A 17,717-nucleotide genomic window follows, 5' to 3' on the forward strand; every position below is an offset into this window, starting at 1 on the left:
GCTTATTGTGCACACTGACATTTTTAATTTGAGGTTATTCACGACCAAATTAGAGGGAGGGTTTAGGAATTACAGCACTCCAAAAGTAATTGGAAAGTTGACTGAAAAGCCATTTCGTGAGCAGGTGAGTGCTATTGTTTAGTTATTTCTTCATAAATTAAACAGGTCAGGAGTTGTTTGCAGGATGCATCACAACATCAAGTCCAAATAAAGAACACTCTCTAAGAGTTCGACATATCACAATCCGAGTCTACAGTACTGAGATGTTGTATGAAGAAATGCATAGGAAGTTACTATAAAGAGCAAAAGAATCAAAAGCCTGCAGAATAAAAAGGGGTCAACTTTATAAAACATAAAAAGAGATCATTTCTGGCACAGAATTATCTGTAAAAGCTGTTTCAGTACCATTCAAACTGATCTGTATGCATGGCCATACAGATCAACAGCTCTTAGTTTGTTTGTCGGTTTCCAATACATGGTTCCTGGTTGATTTCTCAAGGTTTACATTCTCAGGTTTTCCTATTTTTGCAATTGAGCTTTGTTCCAAGTTATAGTTTTGTTTATACTTAATTTCTTAAAATCATTTTATATTTTGCATTTTGGCCTCTATCAAATAAACTGTTTCCCTTTTGTAGAAACCAGCCTGCATTTTGGGTCCTCAACTTCACATAGTCTTCAGGACCTACAGACAGTGACAGTATGGTCTGACCAGGCACAGCCCCAGCAGACACAACCTGTTTACATTAGAGGAGTTCTTCTGTTAGGTAGCCAGGCTCCATGGATAATGGTTTTCTGCATTCACCGCCCAAAAGAAACAAGATGTTCAGATCCAGACTAACTGGGTAGTTTGTGCTACTCCAGATTATGTGGATAATCCAGAGTCTGTGCAGGATGCCTCCGAGACTGTGCCTCAGCTGGTGACTTTCATTTGTCCCGAGCCTCTAGTGTATCCGAAGCCTGAGCAGGAGCTGCCAGATCCCGAGCCAGTGCAGACTGTGTGCCCTGCACAATCCCAGCCAGAGGAGACTGTGTGCACTGTGCAGCCCCAGCTTCCAGAATCTGAGCCCAAGGGAATTGTGTTGTTTGACCCCGAGTCTGAACAGACTAAGATTGAGCCAGGATGACTCTTTTGTGAGCGGCTTCCAGCTCATCCACCTGACAGTCTCCTTTGTTGAGAGTCATCTGCTGATCATCTGTTTGGCCTCCAGAAGGTCTCTTTGACCAATACTGGACTTCAGATGGTCCCTGCCTCTGTTGTTAGTATCCTGCCATGAGGGGGTCACCCTCATTCGTAAATGCCAGCCTCTAGAGGGTCTTCGTCTCCATCACTGGCCACCTGGCCAGAAGTGGCGATATAGCCCCCAGAACACCTCAGTCACCACTTCTGGCCACCTCTGGAGAGGTCCCTCTGATGCCGCTGCCCACCTGCGGGCCAGCCTCCTGAACTGCTTGGTCTTCAACGCTGGGCCCCAAACAGACCCTCAGAAGCATCCTCCTGCTCAGCTCTGCATTTGGGTCAAACTCCTGAGCGAGTACTTACAAAATTAAAAGTCTTATTCGATTTTTTACAAGGCTACTTTTCAGTTCTAATAGAGTTTTTTTGTGTTCATATTATTGCGTGAGTAGAGTCTTTAATCAATGAAAACATGAGTAAATTAATAAGTAGTTAATAGAGGTAGAAGCTGAGGATGGACACTTTTCAGCGACGGCAACTACAAGACCCTGGTGAGTAGCAGTGTCAGCCCGTCTCTCCAGTCCAGAATAAAATACCTCAGCATTTTTGCTGTCAGAGGATGAAGTCCAACGTTTCTTTTTTTGCAAAGATTAGAGAAAAATCAAAGATTTTCACACTTGTGCCCAAGTACATGCACTACTTTTATGTTGAAAACAAATGCATGCTAATACATGAAACTAAGATAGCTAACATGATTAACAATATAAGAAAAAGAATCTGGATTTCATTGTGAATCCCCAAATGTAAAAGAGTAGGAGGCTGCCTGAAACTGTGCAATATATAGTTTGCCTTAAAGCGTTGGGTTGGGACAAAATCCTTCTCAAACAAAACCCGACACTCTGGGCCTCTCCTTGCCTTGATTTATGACCTCTTGACTTTCCATATCTTTAAATTTAAATAAGTTCATAAAAGTGACAGACGACTTATGACAGAGGTCATGGCAAAATAACAAGTGAGTAATAATAAAGAGGGTTCAAAAGTCAAGGCTCAGGGTTTGCTCTTTGCTTTCAAGTTAATTCCATCAAACTCACAAAGCAAAAGAAAATGTAGTTAATATATTTCAAAGTTAATCCACTTATCCTAAATGCTGCATTAGAATTATGCTGTTTATCAAGGTGGGGGGAAAAAGCCATGATGGCCCTGGATAGTTACACATTAAACACTATGCATAGGCAGTTTTCTTTTTTTGTTGGGGCCCCATTGATCTGGGGATAAAACGGCCTGCTGAGTCAAAGAATTGGAAGGAACGAGGTTCACAAATGACAGATAGTTTGTTGTAATTACATTTTTGCTGAGCCATCGCTTCAGCAAATAAAAGAGCTAAGGTGGATCCAAGAAGAGCTCATGAATTACTTTCCTTTATTTACCAGACAGATGCACCACCAGCCTCCTGCGTGAAACAGTCACACAACCTGTACTTGATTTGTACACATCTACACTGTAGCACTGTGAGACACGACGTACAACGCAGTGGATTTAAGACAAAACAGCACCCATTATTATTGTTTAGAATGCATCATATTTTTGCAAATCGGCCGTGTTTACTTTCAATAAAGTCAATATGCAGCAGAATGATTGGAGCTCCACAAGCTCCGTTTTGTCATAGCAGGCAGTCTGTTCCTCACAACTAAGACATTGTGAGGGTACTCAAAACAGCGGTAACTATGCTTGGGCCTTTGTTCAGCATCCAGTAAATCGAGCCAGCAAACTATGCATTACTTGTGGACTGCAGAAAAAAAAAAAAAAAAAATAGGGATTCTCACAATAAGGCAATGGCATTGGGAATGAGAAGATATGGGATTTGTGAAGCACACAACGTGATTTATTATTTCTGTATTGTGGCATTTAAATTATATCGTCTGCTGTTGCACACTAGTTTGAGTGGAAGGAGACTGCTGCAAAAACACAGAAACATATCATCAATAGGAGCAAATCTCCTGCCAAGACAACAGGTAAAATTAGTGCTAAATATAGAAATGCAGATAGCAGAGAAAACCTTTTCTGACGACAATCAGTGAGAAGCAGCTGGTACAATAAAAACACACACAGGCATATACATACCTGAAGAGGGCCTGACCTCTCTTATCTTAATGGAATGGAGACTTTGGCCCAGAGATAATAACGATTTAAAGGACCACAAATACACATCGCTTTACAGACATATGCCACAAAAGAAAATGCTCACATGATCTCATGTCATATGAGAAAGGTTGTATCAGTGGGTAATTAAATATCACTCTAATTACTGTGATCTATTAAGTGTCTTTAAGGTACACTTATTCCAGTACAGTAAAGTATAAATTTTATGCCCCTTTCTCTAATTCCCTTGATTGTGAGGACTTTAAAATATCTCATCATTAGCATACATGTCTGCATCAAAGGATTTGGGTAATCTGGAGAAATCTTGGTGTGCAAGAGGTAATGCCAAAAATCAGTATTGAATGTTCATGATCTCTGCACCCTCAGGTGGCACTGCATTTAATAAACAAACAAACAAACATGATGACTGAAATCACTGCATGGGCTCAGGAACACTTTCGCTTCATTGTTTGTGAACATAGTTCACAGTGCCACCCACAAACACAGGTTAAAGCTCTAACATGCAAAGAAGAAGCCATATGTGAACATGATCCTGAGACACTGCTATCTTCGCTGGGTCAAAGGTCATCTAAAATGGACTGAAGAAAAACCGGAAAACGGTTCTGTGGTCAGATGAATTAAAATTTGAAACTAGAGATGGACCGATCCGATATTACGTATCGGTATCGGTCCGATACTGACCTAAATTACTGGATCGGATATCGGAGAAAACTAAAAAATGTAATCCGATCCATTAAATATCACGAAAGCACCTCACAAAACTTGCAACATGCCGTAACTCACCTCAGAACGTTAGCACGTCGGAGCAGTATGCATCACGTGATAGAGCGGCTGTGGCATGCGGGACCTGTCGGTGGTCTGGATAGCATTTGGAGCTTCGCTAGCAACCCGGCATTTCATCTCCGACAAAGTTATCCCGAGAGAAGTAAAGCAAGTGTGTAAGTCCATCTCTGAATGTTTGTAAAGCATTCCTGCGTTAAGCTTAACAAACGACTGCCTCTCCTGCTGCTACTTCAATCATGAAACTGCTTAACGATCAGCTGATCGGCTTTTCTGTCGCGAGTCCGTGTCTCTAGTTTGCTTTTGGCCTATTTTGCACCAGAAAGAGGAAACCAGCGGCTGAACAACAGCAGCACGTTTAAGCTTGATCAGCTGTTGTTAGAATTTATTTAATATTACTTTCTACTCGAGGATCTTTTCTACGTAGCTGACGGCTGTAACTGAGCAGGGGCGGATCTAGCAAAGTTTAGCGAGGGGGGCTAATAGGGCATTAATATATATATATATATATATATATATATATATATATATATATATATATATATATATATATATATATATATATATATATATATACATACATACATACATACATATACACACACACACACACACACACACACACACCCTAGTAAGCTATAGTACTTTTTCCTTTGGGAAGGTACCATCTGTGCAGTCTGCAATTTTGTTGAAGAAAGATGTTGAATCTATTTAATATTTCTTGAAAAATAATTGATTTCTGTGCATTTTTTTTTTTTTCACACTGCATCAAATTAAGGTTGATTACGTCGATTAAGCATCATGAGGTGGAGCGTGAGGGGTGGTTCCCTATTTTTTATTTATTTATTTTTGTTGTTGCTGGGAGTTGGAACCCTATTAGTTAGGTTGCTTAATATTTATGCTAAGTACTCTTTAAAATACCAGAATAGGGAGGATGGTGTAGGTTTAAGTTTATTAGATTGATCAGTATTGCTGAACTAGGAAATTTTTTTTTTTTTTGCATACAGGTATAACAGAATAGCTTTAGTGTAGTTGTTGTTTTAAACTTGAGTATGAACTTATACAAAATGCAGCAAGATATTTAAAAAACAGTTTTGTTGATTAAAAAACACTATATCGGATTCATATCGGTATCGGCAGATATCCAAATTTATGATATCGGTATCGGTATCGGACATAAAAAAGTGGCATCGTGCCATCTCTATTTGAAACAGAGGCCACATCCTCTGGACGACGGGGACAATCTGTCTTGTTATCAGTATTCAGTTTAATAGCCTGAATCTCTAATGGTATGGACGTACATTAGAGCAGCGGTCCCCAATCCCCGGGCCATGGACTGGTCGAATTTTACCGGGCCGCGAGAGTTGAGGTGGGTGTGAAATTTATGGTTTTCAGGTTTTTTATTGTTATTTTTTTTAAAATCGTTTTTATTGTTAATCTTCTTTTTCTTGGTACCGGTACTAGTTTTATTTTGTTGTATTTATCCGTGACACCTTAAAGGCCAGTCCATGACAATGTTGTCGGACATAAACCGGTCCACGGGGCAACAAAGGTTAAGACCGCTGCATTAGAGTCTGTAGAATAGGCAGCCTACACATCTGGTGGATAGCCACTGACAATTAATGCTGAAAGTTATATGCAGGTGTTAGAGCAACACGTTCTCATCCAAATTACTTTTTTTTTTTTTTTTTTTTAAGCGAAGGCTTTGGATACTTCAGCAAAACAATGCTAAACCCCATACAGCACCCATTAAAACAGCATGGCTTCAGAGTCGGAGAGTCTGGGTGCTGAACTGGCCTGCCAGAAGTCTAGGCCTTTCACAGCTAAAAATATTTGGATTATCATGAAACAATAATTATAACAAAGACGAAGAACCATTGAGCACCTAGGATCTTTTATCAGACAAGAATAGGAAAACATTCCCCTCCCAAAGCTCCAGCAAGCGGTGTCCTCAGTTCCCAGACCTCTATGGAATGCTGTGTGTGCTGGGAGGTGGAAAATGGTGGAGCGGCCACAGCGTTTAAGGATTGGAGGAATGGCTGTTACTTTTACTATACTATTTTTTATTAGTCCTTTATTTATCCAGGTAAAAAAAAAAAAAAAATCTCACTGAGATTAAAAATGTCATTTCCAAGAGAGACCTGGCATCATACTAAAAGATAAGAACGCAATGCTGAAATGGAAACTGCGTCAAGGACGGAAACAACTGCATTATACTGCTGATACAACTTGAACTCCTGCCTCTGAGTTGTCATTTTCTGAATTTTCAGTTTGTATCTCTTCTTGCGTCATCTGTGTGTTTATTGGTGTAGAGATATTTGTAGCAACTGTAGCCATCCTTACTTACTCTGTCAACTGTGTTTTGTCATACAGTAACTATATGTTGGGACTCCTTGTGATTGTACATCTCAAGCAGTTTATGATAATAAATAAACTCAGTCTCTACTACTTCCCAGCGTAAAAAGTGCTTCAAAAAGTGCTTTAGTCTGACTCCTGAATGAATGAAGGTAAATATTTTACATTTTGATTGTAGGAGATGCACTGAGGCCAGGTGAATAAACAACTCACTTGCAAACATGCATTAATGAACAGGAACACAGCACAGTATAAAGGTGAAAGCCCTGTTGAATTAATTTGTGATAAGCCTTGAAACATCTTTCTATTTGTTATATTTCTTCTACAAGCTGCACTAAATTTAGATGAATAAGAAGGGTTTTTTATTTTTTTTTATTTTTATTTTTTAGGCGAAAAGGTTTTACATTATTAGGAATGTTGCGCAACATGAGTCTGAAAGCAGTGTTATCCTTACATGAAAGTGTAATAAAAAAAAAACAAAACTAAAATAATCATGATCTCTATATTGATCAAAAATAATCATTTTGGTCATAATCGTAAAGCCCTACCTACTGACCATCAAGTTCTCTGAAAATAGCATCACCATTCCTGGAAAACCCCTCAAACATTAGTGCAAAAACAGTAAGTCTTTGTTGATCCCTCATGAGTGGATGAAATATACAGGGTTGGCCATTTATATGGATACACCGTAATAACATGGGAATGGTTGGTGATATTAAAGCCCTGTTTGTGGCACATTAGTATATGTGAGGGGGCAAACTCCTCAAGATGGGTGGTGACCATTTAGAAGTCGGCCATCTTGGATACAACTTTTGTTTTGTCAATAGGAAGAGGGCCATGTGACACATCAAACTTATTGGTAATGTCACAAGAAAAACAATGGTGTGCTTGGTTTCAATGTAACTTTATTCTTTCATGAGTTATTTACAAGTTTCTCTTTGTTCACAGCCATCGACATGTTGAACAGGTTAACACGTGAGGAGCGGATCGAAATTGTGTTGATATCTGGTGAACGCAGTAACCGGGTCATTGCAGCAGATTTCAATGGAAGACATCCTACGAGACCACCCATCTCCCATGCTACAGTTAGCAAACTGCTTGCTAAGTTTCGTGAAACTGGTTCAGTGTTGGATTTGCCAAAATGTGGACGCAAGAAAACTGTCACTAATGAAGAAAGATCAGTGGCTGTCCTAGCTTCATTCAGCAAGAGCCCACAGCGTAGCACTCGCTGCATGTCACTGGAGAGTGGCATTAGTCGAACATCCCTTCGGCGGATATTAGCTACTCACAAATGGCACCCTTACAAACTCCAGCTACTGTAGCATCTCAACGAGGATGACCCAGATCGGCGCACAGAATTTGCAGAATGGGCAAAACAAAAATTGGAACAGGACCCTCAGTTCACGCAGAAGATTTTGTTCAGTGATGAGGTAAACTTTTATGTGAATGGTGAAGTTAACAAACAAAACCACCGCTATTGGTCTGACACTAACCCACATTGGGTGGATCCCTCCAAGACTGTTGGAACAACAAAAGTGATGGTTTGGTGTGGTATATGGGGTACAACGATAGTGGGTCCATTCTTCATCAATGGAAACCTCAAGGCCACTGGATATTTGAAATTGCTACATGATGATGTGTTTCCCTCTTTATGCACTGAAGCTGGCATGTTCCCTGAGTTTTTCCAGCAAGATGGTACACCACCACATTATGGGTGCCAGGTACGAGCATTCCTAGATGAACAGTTTCTTGGAAAGTGGATTGGTCGTCGTGGGCCCCCAAGTTGAATGGCCCCCAAGGTCACCTGATCTGACCTCCTTAGACTTATATCTTTGGGTTCATCTGAAGGCAATTGTCTATGGTGTGAAGATACGAGATGTGCAGCACCTGACACTACAGATACTGGATGCCTGTGCTGGCATTTCTCCTGCGGTGTTGCTATCAGTGTGTGAAGAGTGGGAGAAGAGGGTTGCATTGACAATCCAACACAATGGGCAGCACAATGAACACATTTTATAAGTGGTCAGAAACTTGTAAATAACTCATGAAAGAATAAAGTTACGTTGAAACCAAGCACACCATTGTTTTTCTTGTGACATCACCAATAAGTTTGATGTGTCACATGGCCCTCTTCCTATTGAAAAAACAAAAGTTGTATCCAAGATGGCTGACTTCTAAAATGCCACCATGGTCACCACCCATCTTGAGGAGTTTGCCCCCTCACATATACCAATGTGCCACAAACAGGGCTTTAATATCACCAACCATTCCCATTTTATTACGGTGTATCCATATAAATGGCCCACCCTGTATATCCTTTGATGAAACTTTATTGCTTGATTTGATGTCTTATCAGCTGCAAAAATTTGTATTGTTACATCAGCATTTTTGAGTAAGAGTTTGGGGGTTCTGTGTATCTGAGTTCTTCTTAGCACAGAGACCTTTGATGTTGTGTCTCGAATGAAGCTTTAGAGGTTACAGCTCCGAACACTCCTATTACCATTGTGACCACCTTGGACTTCCAATAGTAGCTGAATAGCGTAGTGGCATTACTCTTTTTGGAACAATAAGTCAGCGTTTAAATTCCAGCCAGGGCAGGGGTCCACAGACTAAGATCCCTCATGCTAGTTGTGCCTCCCTCTGCTCATGAGTAAGAGATAAAAAAACTAAAGCCATCGTGACTCAGATATCACCGAGCTTAACAGAGTTTAGGTCAGATGTCAGTGAACCAAGGCATAACAGGCCCAGTTATAATCTGGACACAAGTTCAACTGAGATTTTTTGGCATAAACAAGCCAGTTGTGCTCAAAACCTGTCGAACATGGACAAATTCTGCAAAGAAGAGTGGAAAAAAATCCAAAACAGTGTAAATTTACAGTTGCTGTCATTTCAGAAAGAATTTTTTCTTTAAAATGAAAAGTAAGTCAAATTCTTTTGGAAGTTGAATAAAATATGCAGGTTTTTGCTGTGGATTTTGTGAAAATATGTCAGTCCAGCAAAAAATGCAGGACATAAGCAGGGTCGCCATAATTAGTAATTTCCCCCCCACTTTGAGCTGCCTTTGATTTCCTTGCAGATTATTTTTGCACCAGATCCACTTGGGCTCTGTACAAAAAACACCTGATGTTTTTCATGACATGATCTTTGAGGACAAATACCACAAAGCAAGAGTAAAGAGGAACTTCGGTGCCCCCTAGTGGTGGTAACATATATTGTGGCTAGAATCCATCCACCCTTTTAAACCAGTCCAGTGTCATCTCCTCCACTTTAGGGCGGAGTTTAACAGAAAGCTTTTATGCATTACTTAACGGTACCATCAATTACTCATTTTGATCCTACTTCAAAGCAGCTGCAATTACAGCTATTAATTACAGAGATCTGTGACACCACAGCTAACCCGCTGATGTTGTGTTGCTACTTCTCTGCATACCTTTGCTCAGTTTTCTTTTGTTTTTGTCTTGATGTCTTTCAGTGCGTAAAGCTCATCTTCTGCTCTAGTTGTCTGGGCATTCCAGACATCTGGACATGTCCGACCCAACGCTTCACAAAAATAACACTGAAATATCTGAGAGCATTCTGTGAAAACTGTCTGATGCAAGCCATGGGAAAATTCCACAGTTACAGGTATTCAAAGCTATAGACAAATGTGTTGCAAGATACCTTAAAGCACATGAAACCCTTCTGTGACACATGACTGACATCTGGACTGATAATCAGTGCCAAAGGATACAGTTTTTCTATAACTTGATGATTAAGTAACAAGGTGAAACATGGATGATGATTGAGTGAACATAGATGAATGGACCACAGACTTCTCAAGCTGTCACACAGTTTGTCAGATAACATCCAAAAAGGCACCAACATCACCACGGCAACTAACCAGTTTTTGGAGCCAGCCCTGCTCAGTTTTTATAACCTACTACAATGCAGTTCTTCTGCAACACTTTTAACCCCAGAGTTACCATTTAGTTAAAGATTAAGTGAGCAACAATATGTTTTTAAAACAGAGCATTGACATATTATCATAACCTTTTTTATGGCATACGTGTTAAGACTTAACTACTTCCACATCCAGCTGACAGTTTCTTTAATTCATGTTGTCTATTTCATTCATATTGTGCCAAATCACAACAACTGTTGTCTCAAGTAGAGAAAACCTAAACAATCAGACAACCCACTATGAGCAAGCAATTGGTGACAGCAGGAAGGAAAAACTCCCTTTCAACAGGAAGAAACATCTGGCAGAACCAGGCTCAGGGAGAGGCAGCCCTCTGCCATGACCAGCTGGGGATGAGGGGCAGGAGACAGAAGAAAACACATACTGTGGAAGAGAAATTCATAATAACTAATGATTAAATGCCGAGTGGTGTATAAACACATGGAGAGTGGTAAGAGGCGAGTGAAGAAAAAAAAACACTCATGGAAAGCCCCCAGCAACCAAGGCCTAATGCATTTAACTTTGAAACTGTTCTTTGGATGTTGGCATTCCAATTCCAGACGGGTAGGATTTCCTTTTCATATATGAAAACATAAGGAACCAATGTGACAACTTACAGGTAGGGTTTAACTTTACAGAACCGGTGATGGGGAACAAATTTTATCACTTATAACTTTATGAACTATTTAATAAAGTAGGAAAAATGAAGGCTCGTGTTAACTATTGGTAGCTGGTTTACCACTTGGCAAATGTTAGAGCTTCCTCCTACACTACCACTTCCCCTTCAATGTTCAACAAGAAACTTGCAGGTAAGCCACTGAATAATAGCTTAAGTACACAAAGCTATTCATTTTAAAGTTTAAATGTCCTTAATTAAGCTATCAAAACAGGTTTGTCAGCCCTGTCTAGACCCCTTCTCCACTTTGTATAACCTGGATTGTTCAGATGCACACATGTTTTGTAGAAAACCTGAACTCTTTAACAGAATGAGACTGTGTGTCAGGAAGTGCATTATGAAACCATGTGAGCAAGAGCAACTCACTGATGTTTTTCATGTAAATGGTTAGATTTGACAGTTCAGTAGTCACTACCTATAAACATTGTTATTTAGCTATGAGGATGTGTTGGAGACATAACAAAGTTGGAAAAGCTTAATTTTCATTTTCTAGCGTTAAATTACCACATTATATTGTTGAAATAACACTCTTATTGGTAATTTACTTTTCACTAGCTTTTAAAACACTCAAAGGAGGGCTGGACTTGTGATCACGGTAAAGGAACCCATGTGGCCTAGAGAGCAGTGCCTCGGGAAAACAAATAGAAAATGTTAAAGAAAAGTACTCTTTTGTGGGAGTAAAGATTCAATGGAAAAGGGTGGCATGTCTTTTTATAGTGGGCTGGACTGTTGTTAATGCATGCACAGTCTCTGTTGACATACTACACATTTATCATTCAGCCCAACAAACAATTTGAATAAGTTGTGACGATGCACTTGAAGCATACAGAACACATTAATTCTTTACTGATCAGTGGGAAGCTTAGACTGCATTGAAAAACTAGAGAATCACCATTGATGACACAATGATTCATTTTATCATCAATGAAACAGCAACTCTTTATTTGATGTTTATCTTTGTTTATGTAAAACTGAAAGTTGTCTCAATTAACATCATCAGGGATTTGATACTTTTAATTTTCTGTATAGAAATTCTCTGTAAATACTACTACTGCTACCACTAATAATAATAATAATAATAATAATAATAATAATAATAATAATAATAATAATAATAACAACAACAACAACAACAACAACAACAACAAGAAAATGCATAATTTTGCATAATGCATAATTTTGTGATTTTCAGACCATTACAGCATTTATCATCAGTAATAACACTAGAAGTTCAATAACCATTACTTGAATTAAATAAATGTAACATTGGCATCTTACCTTAGGTACATAATTTGTTATTCACTTTAAGGTACATAACAAATCATGTAACTAAAAGTGAAGTTTTCAAAGAAGTTCACTATGAGCACAAGCAATTTTCAGATATGTAATGGTAGACAGCATCAAAGTAAGAAAGGAAGAATAGCAGCAACAGAGCTGTCAGGAATGATCAAGACGGTGCCAAGAAAAGAGTCTGACCGCTGCACTTGATTCCCACCCACTTTGACAAAGGCCACAACCATGTCACCGCAATGTCATTGCATGAGAACAAAAAAAATGTGTTTGATCAAGTTGGACAATTGCTGATTGAGGCCAACTCTAAACCTATCTAGCATGTTAGATCGCTACAACTAAGTTTCTGTAGTTCAAACGTGGGCTTGTTTGATTTCATTCAACAGTGTCTCTGTTAGTGATACAAGCCTTTCACCCTTGAGACAAAGTATCTGACAGGAAGAAAGGGGAGAGGACGTAAGAACATTCTACCGCGGAAATCCCCCTCCCTCCTCCTCCCCCTTCAGTTTCTTTATCCCGCCCCCAAACACCACCACCACCACATCATCTCCAAGCATCCCCCCCAAAATGCTCCCTTTCCCCCTTCAAGTAGTAACAAGGAGGGTTTACAAGCAGTGCCACGTGTTCCCTGCTGCCGTTAAAATAACAGCTCCTCAACATCACTTAGTTACCAGAGCAATCATCACCCTTACTTCAAACCGAGACCGCCGGCTGTACGCTTTGTCTCCCTTTAACATCAGCCGCTCGACGCGCAACGAGGTAAAAGACAAAGTTGCTCCTTAATGACTCCGCGTTAAAAGACCACTGAGGTGAAAAACTGAAACACAACCTACTTTTTCTTTTGCCGGTCGTTAGGAGATCTGGCCGTGTAGAGGTGATCCTGCCACCTGGTCGCACTCTGCACTGTGTACAAGTTTTTCCGCCAGTTTTGGCTTATTGGAAGTTGCATCACCTTGGTTTTGTCGTCCACCCCCCGGCGTCTGTCACCGCCTGGCCAACAGCAGCTCCTCCTTTTTTTCTTTCTTTCGCTTTACTCCAAAATCGGCGACCATGTGGGGCACACTGACTGAACAGACCTGTCAGAGGCTCTTATTGATGCGGGTTACTGCGTCAGTTTGGCGGTGCTACCCTGTATCTGCTCACTGTAGTGCATGGCCACCTTCAGACACTCACCAATTACGCGTTTAAGTATCGATCCCGAACAGCACGTGCCTTTTCTATATATGAATACAAGCCCTTATATGGTGACTAGAAGCCAAACTTGGGTGCCATGGAAACATTGTAGATTACTACGGGAGCATTTAAACTGCTGTGACACGATGTAGGTGCCTGTCACCCCCTCCCCCTCTACATAATGCATAATTAGTGAAGCTACACGTGTTCAGCGGTGTGCTGAACGCTTTCTCTTTTGTTACACTGCAGCGGTTCCTCTCGCAGATCAGTGTGATTGTGACTCACCGCATGTGCGTGTTTTCTGACATTTTGTATGTCCGGTATGGGTTAGTGTGCTCTGATGAAGAAGCGAATTGAGCCCAATAAAGGCAGAGGTAATGAGTCCATGCGATGCCCCAGACAGGTGCGGTAGCCTATAGGCTGTGTAGTGCAGTAAGCCACTGCTGATAGAATGAAGCTTCTGGGCGTCCACAGAAAACATGATGGGTGTGTGGCGGATGATAAGACGCAGCTGAAGAATGAATGATAATACTCCGGAGGGTTTTTTTGAATGGCATGCAGATATGGGCTTTACCTTCTACCTTGCTTCTGGAGAGATCAGATTGGAGGCTCGTTAGGTTTAACGCCGAGGAGAAAGCAGGCACGCCGGCATGGTGCTGGTCAGAGGCTGGAGTGAGAGGAGGGAGGTGAGGGTTTTCCTACAGTCGGGGTGGTAAACAACATTTTGGTGAAGGTGTTCATGTTGAACGCCGTATAATAATGTCTATCTATAATGCCAATAAAGGTATGAAAGCAAATGGATCCACAAATAGATGCTTACATTTTTCTTTCTTTCAACACTATATAATCTAGAAATTAATAATATGGCAATTATGGGGATTCGGAAGTTTTTCTTTTAATGTATAACAAAATAGGATTGTGGAATAATCTCTGTGGGCTTTGACAACCTCTAAGCAACTCAGTTACCTCAGCTGGCTCTTGGGTAAAGTTAAAGATAAGTTTGAAGTTGACAATTTCATTTATCTTTATATTTCTTCCAGAAAATCAAATTGCTGAATGAGCACTATGGACATAAACCTTAAACCTATGGAAATAAACAATACACATATATACCCATAAGAATATATAAATATATGAACATCTATTGCATATCAACAATGTACTGATAATATTACAAAAAATATTCTTTTCAGTCTTGCAATATCAAGAAAAAGTAAAGTACTGGACGACCCCTCATTTCTTTATAATTTGCGTCCAAGGAAACACATTTTATTATGCATTTTTTTCCAAGTACTTTTGAGCAGTAGTTCTTCAGGTTTTTGAAGGTTTCAATAATTTTTCTTTCAATGCTGACTGCTTTGTGCCTAACCCGTTTCAGAGGAAGCCACCTAACACTGAATTATTCACAAGAGCCTGAAAAACTATTCCTGAAGACCACTTAAAGAAATTATAAGAAAACCAGCCAAAGAGACTTCAGGCTTTGTTAAAGAATAAAGGTGGTCATACAAAATCTAGTCTTTCAGCCGTGCTAGAATTATACAAACAGTTTCTACCGTATACACTGTATTTCCATGTATCTTGTAAGAAGTTTTGAAAAATTGCTGTACTTATTTCCCATTGTCCTTGCAAAATATTTTTTTAAATGGCAGTGAGTGCAAGACTTTTGCACAGTACTGTACATGAAGTTATTGATTTTCTCCATTTGTAAATTGTGATCTGATACATTTGCAGATTTGGTCTGCTCTGCTCTGGTGGCCTGTTCTGCTAAACATTCAGTTGTGTGTTTTGAGTCTATATTACATATTCTATGCATTTCTATCTTTGAGACTTTTCAGCTCTATGATCATGAGCCTTGTAAAATAGATTTTTGGAAGATATGGTTCAATCAGCAGGTGTGATGTGTGAATTAGACTTGAGGCTTGCTAACTCCTGAATTCAATTAGCCTTCATGTCTTTAGCCTAGAGATGTAAATATTTTTAAATCTATACTATGTAGATCTGTATGTAATGTGGACAAGGATAGCACAATTTTTGTCACTCACTTAATATCACCAATCTCTAAAGCCCATTTGAATAGTACTGGACACTTTGTATTTAAGTACAAACAATTTTGGACTCATTACTCAAGACGTACTTTAAACATGCATTAGAAAATATGTTTTGTCTATCGACTAAAAAGGTTCTTAGAAATAAATCTAGTAACCTGTCGATGCAAACACGTGTGAAATCACTCAAACCGAAAGAGGAGGAAAGAGAGACTTCTTGCTTTGTGCTTCTTTTTTTAGGGGCAGCGTACTTTACAATAAGAGGCTATAATTCTGCAACAGGAACTTACATAAAACTCTACAAGATGTTACAAGAGGAAACTTTTCTGTTCCATTTCTTGTCTATCACAGTTCCTCAAATTTCTTTGGTCTAATGTGCTTTTGAAGTTATTTTTTTTGCTGTAAAGAAACACGCCTTCCATAGAAATGGTTGTTACATAGCTTAAAATAAAACCGGTTACATATGTTAAGAATGGGGAAAAAAGTTATGTCAGGACATTTAAAGCATTTCTATTGTCTGTTACTTTTAAAAAAGAAACTGGAATCGTGCAGAGTGCCATTTTATATATATATATATATATATATATATATATATATATATATATATGTGTGTGTGTGTGTGTGTGTGTGTGTGTGTGTGTGTGTGTGTGTGTGTGTGTGTGTGTATATATATATATATATGTGTGTATATATATATGTGTGTATATATATATATATGTGTATGTGTGTGTGTGTGTGTGCGTGTGTGTGTGTGTATATATATGTGTGTATATGTATGTATATGTATGTATATGTATGTATGAAGCGTTTAGAAAGTGTCGATGAGTGACAATATTTATCTGGATATTTCATGAACTGCACTAATGGGTTAATTTAATGTTGATTTTATTTATCAATTATCTAGTTATGTGATTTTGTGAATTTGCCACTGTAAACATACTGCCTAGTGCGGTTTTACGACCTCAGTACAGCCACTAAATATTCATTGATTTCTACAGTGCAGTTTTTTCAGCTGACAAATAGAATGCACAAAATAGATTTAGACATTTTTTTTTTTTGTGAGTCACTTTGAAAAGTAAGTAAAACTAAGCTGTTTTTCAACTAGTTAAAACTGAAAGTTATTTCGACTGAATGGTGCAGAAGGATGAGTCTTCTCATGACCTTTGACCCCAAAAGATAGCATCTAAGTGTTTAAGGAATGGCATGTCTGAAAGGAAACCCTGTCAAAAAGGATGTTTTCAGAAAATACAAAAATAAGTGACTTACAACTTTTTCACTGCTTCAATAATTTCAGGCAAAGTGTAACTAAAGGTGACATAAGATTAAGTAGTCAAAAATTTGAATTCATTACCATTATCAACCATTTCCTGCCTAGCATTTGTAGATGGGTAGTGACTTCTGACCTAGTGACAGTTGACAAGGCCCAGAATCCCTTGGGTTAGATAAACAAAGCCAGAGATGTATACATAGTTTAACCTCCTTGACAACACTCACACAGAATGAAAATATTCCACTAAAGTGAACTAGCAAGGAGTTGTGTTACAGAGTGGCTCAATACATAATATTGTTGACTCATGTTTGAAAAACGAACCTATAATTAGTGAGACTGACTTTAAATACATGATCGTTTATTTCAAAACATGAGGACTTGCAACACCATACATTGCTCCTTTTGAGCATATCTTTCTTTATTAGATTTATACAGTTATAAGAGCACCCTCGCAGTGTATCATTAAGTAAATGGTCCTTTTTTTTGCTGTAGGTTATGGGATTCTGTTTATAATTAAATTCATTCATCAGTTCATTAACTTTCTTCCACTTATACAATGTTGGATCATGGTAACAGCAGACCGAAGGTTACCCACCCATCCCTCTCACGATGAATATTTTCAGCACTTTCTGTGGGTGTTCTGTGAGTTTACCAGTCAATCTCTATCGAGTTTGACATGCCCCCAAAAAACAATGATAGAAGTCTTTTATCTGGGATCTGCAATGGATGCCCACAGCTACTTTGAGCTCCTTCTGGGTGTCTGAGCTTCTCACACTGTTTCTGTATGGGGTACATTGCAAAGTCACTATTTTGGTCACTACCAAAGCAACGGTAAAGTAGCTTCTAACCTTAGTGTA

The 17,717-nt window shown here is 39.1% G+C and overlaps 1 protein-coding gene across 3 annotated transcripts in view; it reads right to left on the reverse strand.

Annotated features, from left to right (window-relative positions):
- slc6a9 (solute carrier family 6 member 9) overlaps positions 1-14,137 on the reverse strand; it is an 87,297-nt gene extending 73,160 nt beyond the window's left edge. The window contains exon 1 of one of the 3 annotated variants that reach the window (XM_082512632.1): positions 14,120-14,137. The gene's annotated coding sequence lies outside the window, so the exon portion shown is untranslated. Of the gene's footprint in view, positions 1-4,125; positions 4,433-13,205; positions 13,706-14,119 lie in introns of those variants that run through there. The other 2 variants (XM_082512630.1, XM_082512631.1) reach the window with 2 other exon arrangements.
- Positions 14,138-17,717: the final 3,580 nt, after the last annotated feature.

The sequence above is a fragment of the Aulonocara stuartgranti genome (assembly GCF_965226115.1).
Source record: "Aulonocara stuartgranti genome assembly, chromosome: 18".
In the NCBI taxonomy this organism is placed as follows: Eukaryota; Metazoa; Chordata; class Actinopteri; order Cichliformes; family Cichlidae; genus Aulonocara; species Aulonocara stuartgranti.